Here is a 12,395-nt window from a genome sequence, read left to right as displayed (position 1 = left end):
GGGCTTGCTCTGCGGCACTACAGATTTATTACAATTACCACTGAGGCACTTGGATTTCCTTAGGTCCCAGGGGGTCCTGGGTTTCGGGAAGAGCTGCCCTGTTTGTAACTCTGAATTCTTAACTGGCTGAGGAAATCCATCTCACTGGTTCAGGATTTTACCCATCTGCACCCTCTCTCACTATATTCTTCCTTCCTTCTCATCTGGGTTGGCTGTTGACAGTATCAAGTCCTCAGATTTTTAAGAATAGTAGAACTTCTGCGTTCTCTGCCTCTCTTTGTGACGGGGAGTGGAGGTGCTTGTACTTGCAAAATAGAGAGCGCTGCTTTCTATAGTCCCTGGATAAATGTCTGTTCACCAAATGGTTGTGCAAATTTCAAGTGTGCAGGTGTTTGTTGTTTCCAACGCAGAGTGAAAGAGCAGTAAATTGTGGAGGATCAGAGATTGTAGTGTAAAGGAAGGGCACTTGCCTCTCTGCCATCTCTGTTGCTCTTCATTGATCGAATTGATATCTAGTTCCCCTTTTGAAGTCTAAGTTATGTCTACACTGGGCTTATGTCCAGCTGCTAGGTTTAATCTCCTCCTTCTTCTCTGGCCAGTGTTGGACTTTTATTTGTTTATTACTTATTTATTAAACCTGGGGGTAGCTAATCCAGCTGCTGAGAGGTGAGGTTGGCTCTTGGGCAGAGAGATACTCCCTTGGCAGAGAAGTGAAGTGAGCTACTTCACCCAAGTGCTGAGAGTCTGCAGGACTGCAGTTGTGGGGAACACATGTAGAGCCTACCTGGAAAAATAAGCTTTGGAGATGCCCAGAGCTCCCAGGCAGTTTCCCTAGGAAACGTGAAAGGTCTCTCCCTGCCTTTGACCCTGCAGACTTGATTTTTCTGCTGCGTCCTTCTCTTCTGGTGGTGTTCTGCAGTGGAAAATGCTGGAGAATGCCTTCCTTGGTGCTAATTAAATTGCAGTCACGATGGGGATATAATATGCCAAATGGAGGAAGAAAGGAAAAGTACGTATAATGGGGTCTGTACTTCCTTAGGAACATACAGAGGCAGCCTGTGTTGGTGAGATTCAGTAAGAGGCTTAACAACATCTGCAAAGGTAGAGCAAGTATGCTCAAATGCCTCAGGGGGAGCGTGCGTGTGGGAGGGGAGGGCAGGCGAGGAGGCTAATGAGAATATAAAAGTCGTTTCCAAATGGATCAGATAAAGGCGAGGCAGCAGACAGGGTACAGCACTGGCACTACAGAGGGGCTTACCTTGAGAGCGGATGATGGCACAAGGCGCTTTTAATCTTAATTGAGAGAGAGAGACACATACAAGGATGAGCAGAGCCCGGGCTGCTTGACAAAGGCACAGTAGCAAAGCTGACGGTTTGCACATCAAACATGGATTTAGAGCCCCTTTAAGCAGCTAGTGGTGTGTCTGTAAACAAGTCCAATCCCCTCTATCCAGTTTGGCTGATGCAGTCTGCCAGGGCACGCGCGGGTGGGCGAGGACGGAGGAGGCCTTGCGGGGCTCCATGGCTCAGAGAGAAAGTACGGGTGCCTCCTCCCTTGTGTGTGTGTGCTTTGCACGCTGCTTTAGGATTTGAACGAGCATTTTGCAATAGAGTCCTGGTGCCAAGGCTCGAAATAATTTCTCTCCTGCAAAAATCCTGTTAATTTCTCCTCTTTCTCTCCTCAAATACCCTCTGTTCTGCAGTGCCAGATTTCATGACTTTCCAGTTGCAGTAGGACTATTTGCATGGATAGAAGTGGAGGAATCAGGCTCACTGATGCTAGAGGAAGGTGGGTAGATCTTCCCTCTCTTCCTTCTGCCCCTCGTGATTAGAGGGAGTTGGCTTGATGTCTGAATATTGTCTGAGAGAGGGCACTCGATGGAGACATGGCATAATACTAGGTCTTGCTCCAAACAAGAAACAATTTGCTATGGTTCTGCATATATATTTGGGACTGCACATGGATTAAAGACCCCTTCCCCAGTGATTAGAGGCTTCTTTGGCTGGGATGTGGGAAGCAGCAGAAGGCCAGCTTTCCTGTGTTGCAGAGCTTCCAGAAAGTTTGGGCTTTTCCTAGGGCTTGTTGGTCAATGTGATGGAGCTGCCAAACCCCAAGAGCCTTGGCCTCAGAGCAGTGGTGGCCTCAGTGACCAGTAGAGTTGCCTGTTAACCTGCAGTGATTCCTGTGGAAACTCCATGTGATAGGGAGAATGTGACATCTGTGTCCCTTGAGGAGTCCCACTTCAGGAGTCCTGCCCTGTTGGAGGCCACGTGTAGTTGGTGCTTTTGCAGTCCTGGAAAAGCAGTGTTCATCTACATGTCTCAAAAACACCACGAGAGATCTCTTTTTTTCTCCCCACATGGTTATTTGTTCTTCTGTATTAACACTTCTGTCTCATCTTTCCAGTTGCTGCTCTGTTGACTAAGCAAGGGAGAAGGAGAAGTTTGGGAATGAACTGTAAAAAGATTCATGTTTAAGAATTGGGCTTGGAATTTTTATTGACAAGGCAGTGCTTGTTGCTCACACACGTGGGTCCATAGCTGATCAAACTAGTTGTCTCCATTTCTTTGGGCCTATCCCTGAACTCTGTGTGCCTGCCATGGAGGGCTTCCCAGTGACTTCATTTGACTTTGCACTGAGACCTGAAGCTTTCATCTGCTAAGGAGGAGTTAATATCAGGGGTGAAAAAGCATTGGGATCATGGATGTTATAGCTAATGGTTAGAGACAGAATCACAGTGAACGGCTGTTTTCTGAGCGTGTGATAATGAGCTAGGATGCAGACATGTTTTCATTTAACAAAGCCAAACAACAACAAAAAAAGCTGCCTTAAATTGAGCAGAAAATCAGCACCAAATGGGCATCTAAGAATTGTAAGCCCAGCCACCTTTGTTTATGCGTTTTACCATGAAGGACAGTTATTTATCTAGGCAAGATGAGGGTCCAGGCTCTGTCAGTGCCATTCATCCTCCTGGCTTGGGTCTGGAGGACTGTCCTTTTTTCGTGCTCTATTTAAGTTAATTTTTATTTCTTCTGAAGCCTTGCTGGAGTGGGAGGTAGCCAGCGTCCTTTTGTAATACAAATGGGAGGTCTTGGGAGGTGAAGGAAAAATGGGAAAGCCCAACGTGGAAGCTTTTGCAGTGCCCTGCAACTGCACTTGCAGCGTAGGTTAGTGCATGGGATTTGGCTGGTGTGAGTGTTAAGGTTTTGTTCTTGGCTTTGTCGCTGCAGGAGGAGAAGGAGCCGAGGCAGTTTAGTGCCCTGTTCTTGGAGTTCAATAAACCTTGCTCTTGGCAGGGATTTGAAGCCTGCTGCTGGCAGGAGGGTTCTTGTAGGACGGCTCTGCAAACACCTTTGGGAAGATCAGTGATGTGTTTCAAGGTGTATCTCTCTCACTTTGAGGAAAGGAGTGCCACAGCTGGGCAGGGCTCACCATGGCAGCTTAAGTAGCTTGGCCTCCTCTGTGCCTGGTGAACAGGGCAGACTGGCCACAGCCAGGACGATGAGTCTGTCACTCTGTCCATTGGATCAGCCACCAAACTCATGGCCAGTCCATGTTGTGGCTTTGAAACCAAAATAAACACTGACTCTTTCTTCTCTTCCTTGCAGCTCTAGGAAGAGCAAGATTATCCTGCTTCCAAAAATAACCTCTTCCCCGCCCCCTGCTTCCACCTCCTTTCCCAGGTGCCTTACAGGCAGCTAGTAAAGAGCAGAAAACACATCACTGGTGTGGTGACATCTCACTGATGTTATATATAGAAATCCAGTACAGATTGTAGTGTGGCACCTGACTTGTCCACTCTTGCTTGCTGCTGGGTGGAAGCGTGGAGAGAGGAGGCAGCGTGTCGCTGCTCCTGACCCTGCCATGAGTCAAGCTGATACTTCAGAGCTGGGGTTTTGACACTGTTCCTGCTCCAGTGCGTGTGTGTATCTCTGCGTCATCAGGTTTGGATGCTGGGGATTTAGTCCTTCTGCTCGCGCTGCACAGCAGGGGTAATGCTGTCCCCCCACAAGCTCCCCATAGCTGTGTGTCTGCAAAGCTTGTGCTGTGATTAGATGCCCAGGTAGCGGCACTGGGCTGCTGCTCTGCTCAGTGTTTCTTTCAAGCAATCAGCAGGGTGCTCTCCGGCTCACGGCTTGGTGAGGGCTCTGCTGAAAGGGAGGGAGAAGTCCTGCTCGAAGAGAAAGGGGCGCAGAGGTGTGCGTGGGGGAGAGATGTGGTGGAGGACACGCAGGAAAATGTTGACCCAGCCTTTTGGATTGATAGACTTGAGAGAAGGCCACCAGGAAAACAGACCTGACCGCAACGAGCACTGTGCATGTAGAGCCCCAGGGCAGTGTGCGACCATGACTGCCTCTTCTTGAAGCCCTGCCAGCTCAGTCCCTGCCTTACAGCGCTGCTCCAACACGTGTACCCTTTGGCAAAACTGCCCTGGGCTGATCCAGGGTAAATGGGAAAGATGACTATAACCATTACTCTAATTTGTGAAAGGTCACGCATTGACTTGCTTTTTTTCCTCCTGCTGTCTCTGCATATACAGGTAAGCCCACGTTTCCCCACAGGAGCACAGTAAAGACCCTCAACTCCTTTCTCTCTGCTAAGCATGTCTGTTGACTTTCTACAGTTATTGACCAGTGCAAATCAAGGAGGTGCGTGGGGATTCTCAAGGGTTAAGTTGCTGTATATCACTGTGGGGAACAGCCTCGTAAATTAGGCTGGAATCTCTCCTGATGATGCCTTCTCCCCAGATGCAAGCTTGTGGTTTCATACCTGGTCAGGGGAGTCAGCAGTGCTGCATGCTTCGTGTCAGACATGAACGGGCTTGGGAGGAGCTGTCCTAAGATGGAGGGCTGGGGGTTGGAAAGATTTTTATTAATGATTTGCTGTGAGCAAGAAGAGGGTCAACTGCCTCTTTCATTAATTTTTCAGCTCTGCGCTATCTTTTTGTTCCCAGTTCCTTTTCTTCCCCTTGCTCTTCTCTCCTTTCCTGTTCTTTTCCCTCCTTCTTGCATTTCTTTGGTTCTCAAACCCTTTTTCCACCCTTCCTTTTCCATTCTTAATCCTCATCTCACGCACGCACCCTTCTTCCTTGCCATTTCCCCTCCTCTCTTTAGTTCCCTTGTCCTCCTCCCTGTTCTCCCTTCCCCACCCTCCCTCCATCTCCAAGCTCCTCGGGAAGAAGACAATTTGAAGGCTTTCCGCTCTGCTCTCAGCTGAGAGGCTCCTTCCCTCAAGCCAATCAATGGCAGCCTTTCAGCCCCAGTGGGGCTTGGCAAACATTAGATCAATAAGTTATTAGCACCATTCTGTCAGCTGTAATGTGGAGATTGATCGGGGCCGGGGCTCCTGCATGCTGCCTGGCACTTCCCCAGCCTGATAAAGATGACAGATTAAGGGAATAAGAAAAAGGAATTAAGGAGTCTGGCTGTCAAAGCTGTCACGGACTGGAGGAGCGCTGTTTTTTTCAGGGGCTGAATGAGTGCAATCGGACATTTAAATGGTGCTAAGGGTACAGCACCACCAGCAGCTCTGCTGGAAATCACTATCTTCAGCATTTGCTTTTCTAAAGAAAAGCTGGGAGGCTTGTAGAAGGAGCAGCCAGAGGAGGTGGAGTAGCTGTCCTGGGTGTTGGAGGGAATACCAGGTTGCTGGCACAGACCACACGCAGAAGATTCAGCACGTAGGAGCCCGTAGGGAAATGTGAGTGCTGTCCCTGCCACGTCGCCTTACCCACCTTTTGGCATGCTTGGGTGTTGTGTGGTGTTCCCCAGGACTGAGGGAGGTATCTGTGTCAGAGGAACGATGCCAGTTTTCATAGCTTTTTATCACAGATACATAAATTGAGGCCAAATGACCTGGCCCATGAGGTTTGTGGTCCCTCAAGGAAAACCTGATCCTTAGTGGAATCGTGCTTAAGTCTTCTGATTTAACAAGCTTCCCCCTTCTCCTGTCTTGCCCACTAGAACATGCTCCTTGCTAGAGCTAGAAAGTGAGTCTCCAAAAGGCCTGGACTTCCAGCCCATCCTCCCAGCCTCATTCTTTAAGTCTTTTCTGGAAGAAAGTGGGGATTCACAAGTCTGCAATTGCTAAAAAGCCTCTCTGCAGCATATAAAATTAATTCAGATCTCTCTCTTAAGTGCAGTATATCCTCTCCGTGAGTGTTTTTCGTACTATGAATATTTACCACCTTTCTATGGCTTGGTGCATGCTGTAAAAATGAATTTTGTAAGAATCTGGGAGACAAGGGGATGCTGGGGCACCTTCTCTAATACACAGCCTCCTTACAGACAGACAGGAGGGTAGCTCCAGCATGACCTGCGCCTCCCTCTGTTTCACTCCCTGGGAATTGAAATATTGGACAGTCCTTTTAGGTGCTTAGCTCCAGCCAGGCAGATCGAGCGAGCACAAGGAGGTGGGAAGTAGCAGGATACTGTTTTCATGGTAGGAGGAAAGGCAGATGGCCTAGTGGTTAGAGCTGAGAAAGGGGATGCAGGCTGCTTCTCACGCCTAGCAAAGGATGGTTGATATGTTATACACTGGGAATCCTTCTACTCAACTACCGTCTTGTTGTGTGCTCCCGCAGCTTTCACATACGCTGTGGTGAACTCCCATTTAGGAAGGGGTTAGTGGCACTAGGCCTACCTTTGGGGTGCTAATTTCTGTGTAATGCATTGAGATCAGTGAGTGATGGTCACTGACTCTTGCCTGTTGGAGTCCTCCTCTGCTAAAGTTAAGTTCTCTCAAAGTGTGCGGGAAAGAGAAAAACCTTTGATTACTCAAAATTGCACCCTCCTTGCTTTGTAGTAAGAGACCGTTAGTGTGTCCCATTCCTCCCTTCCCTTTGTTTTCTGTTTTTCTTCCCGTTTCCAAGAGCCTCATGTCACAGGGAACTTGAAGCACAGTGCTTTGGGAACATTTGCAGATCCCTTGGTCTAGGCTAGGGACAGTCCTGAGCCAGGAGTGCCCAGCTTGCTCTGCTGTTTGTACTGTTCAGACTGGTACAGCAGCTAGCAAAAGGATGCTTCCTCCCCTGGAGAGCCTGCAATCTAAATCTAAATGACAACCAACAAATAGATATAGATGTGGAGATATAAAGGAACAGCGAGATAACCCAGTGTAATAGGTAAGGTTTGAAGCCTGCTGCCTGCCATGTCCCTGCCCCTGCCATTCAGCTGACCTGCTGGGAGGAGGATGCTGCCTTTATATCGCAGCTGGTTTGACATCCCCTTTGCGGAGAACCAGCGGTATTTCCCCCTTCCTTGCTAGAACTCACCCTGCCCCATGAGCTGGCATGCATGTGTATTGTTCTAGCATCCCAAGTCCCAGAAGCCCACTGCTTCCCTTCCCCCAGCTTCCCCAATAATTTTTTTTTTTCCCATTCTCGTTGCCCTCAGTTAAATTATGGCCCGTTATTCCCATGACCTTGTGCTTCACTCTCCCTTTGTTCCATTGATTCCTGCTGGCAAGGGATGGGGCCGATGTGCAGCCAGATTCCACGCTGCTGTGCGCAACCGACTGCGTGGCCCCTCGTCCGCCAGCCTTTGTTGAGAGCAGCTCTGGGCCTGCTGGGACTCGGCAAGCTGGTGCAGCTTCTTACAAAGACACAAGCCCATTGCTGGGGAGTAAGTCTCCAGGGTCCCTGCAAACCTGTCACATTCGGCACAGGAACAGACTGAGCAGCAGGGCTGGAGCACCAGAGTTGTTTGAGCGGAGCAGCTCCTCTGGTGGTAGCCTGTTTGTGCCAAAGGAAAGGGGAGAGCTGAATAAACTGAGATGCTGCCAAGACATTTCAAACTGGTCAGTGGGAATTGTCATCTCCAGGGTTTAAGTTTGATGGGGGAGTTAAGAGCAAGGGAGGATGTTTTCCTCTTAAAATAATGTGAAAGGAGGTGAAAAAAGGACTCTCATTAGATGTTGGCTATCTGAGCCTGGGTGATTTCCCATGTACGCTGGCTCAGTTCTCTGTTTACTCAGGACTTCTGGGTCCAAGAAGCCTTCAGAGCAAAACCAACGATACAGATAGAGAGTATGAGATAGGTCCTGATCTCTTCCCGTTGTGCTGTAGCGTAACACAGTGCAGAAAAACTTGGCGCAGTCCCTCGGCCGCAGTCAGAACTCTATAGTCCACCCATTTAACAATGTTGGGAGGGCAAAAATGTTGTGACGACCTCATATTTGTTCGTTTCCCTTCTCCAGGTGAAAGCCTGTGCTCAGTCACTGGGACCTGGGCTCAGTTCTCACCCTCGGTGCATCTTCTCTGCTGCAGATTCCCTTGTAAAGAGTGGAGGCAAAGCCCCTCCCTCTTTGAGGAAACCTAGTTTTTCTAATCTTCCCAGCTGACTTAGGCTCCCAAGTCCTCTCTTCAAAGCTGATAATGAGGCTTGGGATTCTTGGATGTGTTGGTGAACATGACTGTTAAGTCATCCCGCTCTGCTGGGTGCTGGGAGGCTGAGGATTAGAGGCTGTGCAGGAGTACAAAGCACTGTTACTTCCAGGTGACATTTCCATCCATGGCCTCTAATCAGTGTCTCTCAAGCCCACAGAGGGCTGTGATTAGATTAAACCCACATTGCCCTGGTTTCTACAGAAGGTTGTTTTATGGTATCATACCCGCATCCTTTCTCTGTGGTTGCAAAGCCAGTGGGTGATACTTCTGCGTGGAGCCAGAAGTGCTGTCCTCCTCCAGCTGACCTACTTTCCTGGCCTGCCTCTATTCGTGCTTCACTGTAGAAGTGCAGCAGGTGAGTGCTGGACTTCCTCTTCCTGTGAAAGACCATGGAAAAAATCCACTCTGATTTCTAGATCTTTGGGGAAAATATCTGACTTTGTTTCCAGAATCCTCCCTGGATCTGTTCTGTGCTGCCTTGTCAGCCTGGCAGGAGCCTTGAATGTAACGCAGGGTCTGGGGACCCGCATGGGAGACCTGCGGGGGCGTTTGTGTGGTCAGGGCTGTGTTGTAGCGGTGGCAGTAAGTGATCAGTATGCTTGGAGCTTCCTCGAGAGCTCCTTACCTGTGTTATTGCCTGGCCCAGCTTCGTAACGTTACAGTTCTACTGATAATGTCTTTCATTTTCAGCTTTAATATTAAAAACCTGCCCTGATTTGGCTTCCTTTCAACTGAAATGCTTTGCAGAAGGCAGGAAAGAGGAGACAAAAGCAGGGATTTGGGAAACAACAACAAAAAAAGCCTCCCCCACCCATCCCTCCCCATCCTCTCTCTAAGGTGGAGTGTTGCCTTTTGCAGGTGCATGGGCTGAGCAAACAGCTCTCTTCTGGCTTTCTGGTCAACGAGTAGCAACATACTCGAAATGCAAAACCTGTCTTTGTGAGGGTGGTAAGACATCCAGAAGCTACGCTGCCAACTCATTTGCAAAACATATTTGGTTTGGTGCTGCAAAGTCGGGGGAGACGGCCTGTGGATGCTCCCACCCCAGTGCCTTCAACCACCGTCCTGGTTCTTTGTGTGTAAGTGCAAAGGGTTCCGTGAATGGCCTGTGGGCACAAAGGGATGAATTTAGAGTATAGGGTCCTGTAAAAGGGCACGTGTTTAGCAGGTGTAAGTGGTGTGCCAAAGCTGTGCACGTGGTTTAAGCTGTAAAGAGGAAAGGATTGGTGCTGTAATACAAACACATTGCCATTTAGGTTGTACCCCAGAATCTGTGAGTTTACGAAGTCACTAATGAAAATGTGACCTGCCTCTTCCCTGCTTTGCAGCTAAGAAAGCTAAGAGGGAATATGACATCTTATAACGCTGGGCTGGAATTCAGAAGATTGCTATTTAGTCTTGTGCTCTCCTACTGACTCGGGAAATTTGGGGTGGATTGTTAGATCTTTGTGCCTCCATACTGGCTGCTGCTGATAATTATTCCCTTTTCCTTGCTTACTGTATATCTTGTTGATTTAGTCCCCACACTTCTGGGGAAAGAGGCAGTCTCTGACGCATCCCAGGACTTTGCCTTAAACGAAGGAGGGAAAAAAAAAAAAAAAGAGGAAAATTTTCATTCTGTGATCTAACTGACTGCCATAAAAACTGCTGGGGGGCAACCCAAATCCAAACTCAGTGTGTGGGATTTGGTGCTTTGGTACAGTGTGAACCTGAGATGCTGGAAGGAGAACGCTGCAGATCGTTCCTAGAGGTTACTACGCTAATGTGGGATCTCTCTGGAGGGCCAAGGTCAAATCTGGACTGCGAGGCAGCGGGGCCCGTTCCCCGTGGACTGTTCCCGCAGCTGCTGTCTCGCTGGCGCGTGTGCCGAGAAGTGGGTGTTTTGGAGGCTGGTGGGGCAGGAGCTGGTGGAGTTGGTGCCGCTTCAGAGTTCCTGCGCGATCTTGGTCTTCCCCCTGCACAAGTGCAGGCGGTTGGGAGGGAGATGGGACTTGCAACCTGTCCTGCTGACGTGTGTGGGAATAGCGGGGCATGGTGCTAGTCGGAGCGAATGTCTGCTGGCAGATGGGCGCACGGGGGTGGGAGTGGAACAGCGAGAGAGAAGGAGTGATAGGAGGGTAATGAGGTGCCTTGGCAGAGTTGTGAAATCAAGGAATCTTCACTGCTCATATTCTAACTGCTGTCACATGTAACTGGTGCTTCTGTCACCACTTCTCCCATGGAGTCTCTTCTGCCTGAAGTACACAAGAACAAGCCCTGTTGGGTTTTGCTGCCTTCTGTCCAGGCTGGGAGGGGCGAGCAGAGCAACGGGACTTTTGTTGTTTCAAAGCCACAAATCCCGGATGAGAACACTTCTGAGGAGGATATATGATCTTGGCCTCCAGCGCTGAGGGTTTGCAGCATCAGACTAACATTTCCAGGAAAATCAACATGAAGAATGAAGCGTTCCGTGGGGAGGGAGCTTGTGACTCTATTTGTGCTGTGTGGCCAGGTACTTCCTAGCTTTGATGCTGCCTTGGCAAGCTGATGCTGTCTGTGGCTTTGGAGAAGTTATTTAAAGGGTAAACTGAGGCAGGAGGATTGATAAAATTCAAATTGTATTGAAAGGCTGACTCAACACCTGGGATGTGAAGTGCTGAGAAAACTTAAATGCTCTCACTGGCTGACTCTCTCCTTTCCCATCTGCTTTCCAATTGCCACTGCTTTGTTGTATTTACTTTGCTTTTGGTTATGGTTGCAAGCCTCTGCAGTTGTCTCAGAGTGCCAGTTTTGTTAACAGGCTGGGTGACAGGGTCATGGCAAGATAAGATTGGAGGCAGCTTGTGCTCTTTAAAACCTTGAAATGCCACTTGTAACTTTGCAGAGTTCCAGAATTGCTCTTTGGATAAAGGCACTGCCTGGCAGGCTCTGCCCTCGGCACGTTTAACTGCTCCCGGCACTGCTCAGCCTGTGGCAGCCACAGATCTGTGCTCTGGATCTCCTGATAAACACAATGCCAAGGCAGGAACCCGGGCTTGCTTAGCTGAATTCAAAGTAATGTGAAGTGATTCTGGGTACAAGGGACAGTTGCTTGGCTTAAAATGCCCCCTGGAACATAAATAATTTTGTTGTTCTTATAAATAGCACCAAGGGGGTTTGTAACCATTCTTAACCAAGACACTTTGGGCAAATTGCAGAAGCTTTGCACGCGTGTTGACTCACAGGCAGATGCAACGTATACTCTACTCAAATATGGTGCTTGTTTGTGAGATTATTTTTTTTTTTCTTTTAAGATGCTGCATCTTTAACAAGCCCTTGATAGATGAGAATTTGATGCTTGCAGTGACAAACAGTCTCTTCCTTCCTGCCCATATGCAACATCATGCTTTCAGTTTCCCCAGCATTATTATGGGAGGATATTGATTTTGAATCTGTTCGGGGATGCTGTAATTGTATATTAGATATTTTGTGTTGGTTTGTAGGGCTGCAGTAATGCAAAAGGCTTGAGTGTTTCCGTACAATCTAGAGGGGGAAGATTGCTAAGGACCTTGAGGTTTTGAAGGAGGAGGGGGGGGAAGGGGGGGGAGAGAGATTGAGAGAGAGAGAGAGAGAGAGATACTGTGGTAGGAAGATTCAGAGATCTGTTGTGCTTTTTTTTGTGTTGTTTTTTTCCTCCCCTTTCTCTCCCCCAGTTGCTTTGCATCAGGGCATGAAAGGAGTGGAAACACCAGGGGGACAAAAGGCAACAGAACAAATGATGAAACTCAGTAAGGAAATCAACTGGATTCAGAATTTATAGCTTTAAAACGTTGCATTGATCAGTGTGCGAATAGTCATTACGTGCTTTTGGACTGCGTGATTAGGAAAGCAGATCAAGGCTCTCAAGATGATGATTTTTCTTACTTTCATTTTTTTTCCTCTGCTTGTAATATATGTGTGCGTATGTGTGTCTGTGTGTGTGTGTGTGAGAGAGAGAAGCAAAATACCAAAGTCTCTCTGGTTGCTTCTGCAAAGAGGAAAGTACAACCT

The 12,395-nt window shown here is 48.5% G+C and overlaps 1 protein-coding gene across 7 annotated transcripts in view; it reads left to right on the top strand.

Moving 5' to 3' along the window:
- Positions 1 to 12,395, top strand: part of SAMD11 (sterile alpha motif domain containing 11) — a 175,101-nt gene that overhangs the window by 122,820 nt on the left and 39,886 nt on the right. The window lies entirely within an intron of this gene.

This window comes from Strix uralensis, chromosome 23 (genome assembly GCF_047716275.1).
Source record: "Strix uralensis isolate ZFMK-TIS-50842 chromosome 23, bStrUra1, whole genome shotgun sequence".
NCBI classification, from domain to species: Eukaryota; Metazoa; Chordata; class Aves; order Strigiformes; family Strigidae; genus Strix; species Strix uralensis.
The sequence above is the reverse complement of the archived record's forward strand: the minus strand, read 5'-3'. Positions and strand labels throughout refer to the sequence as shown.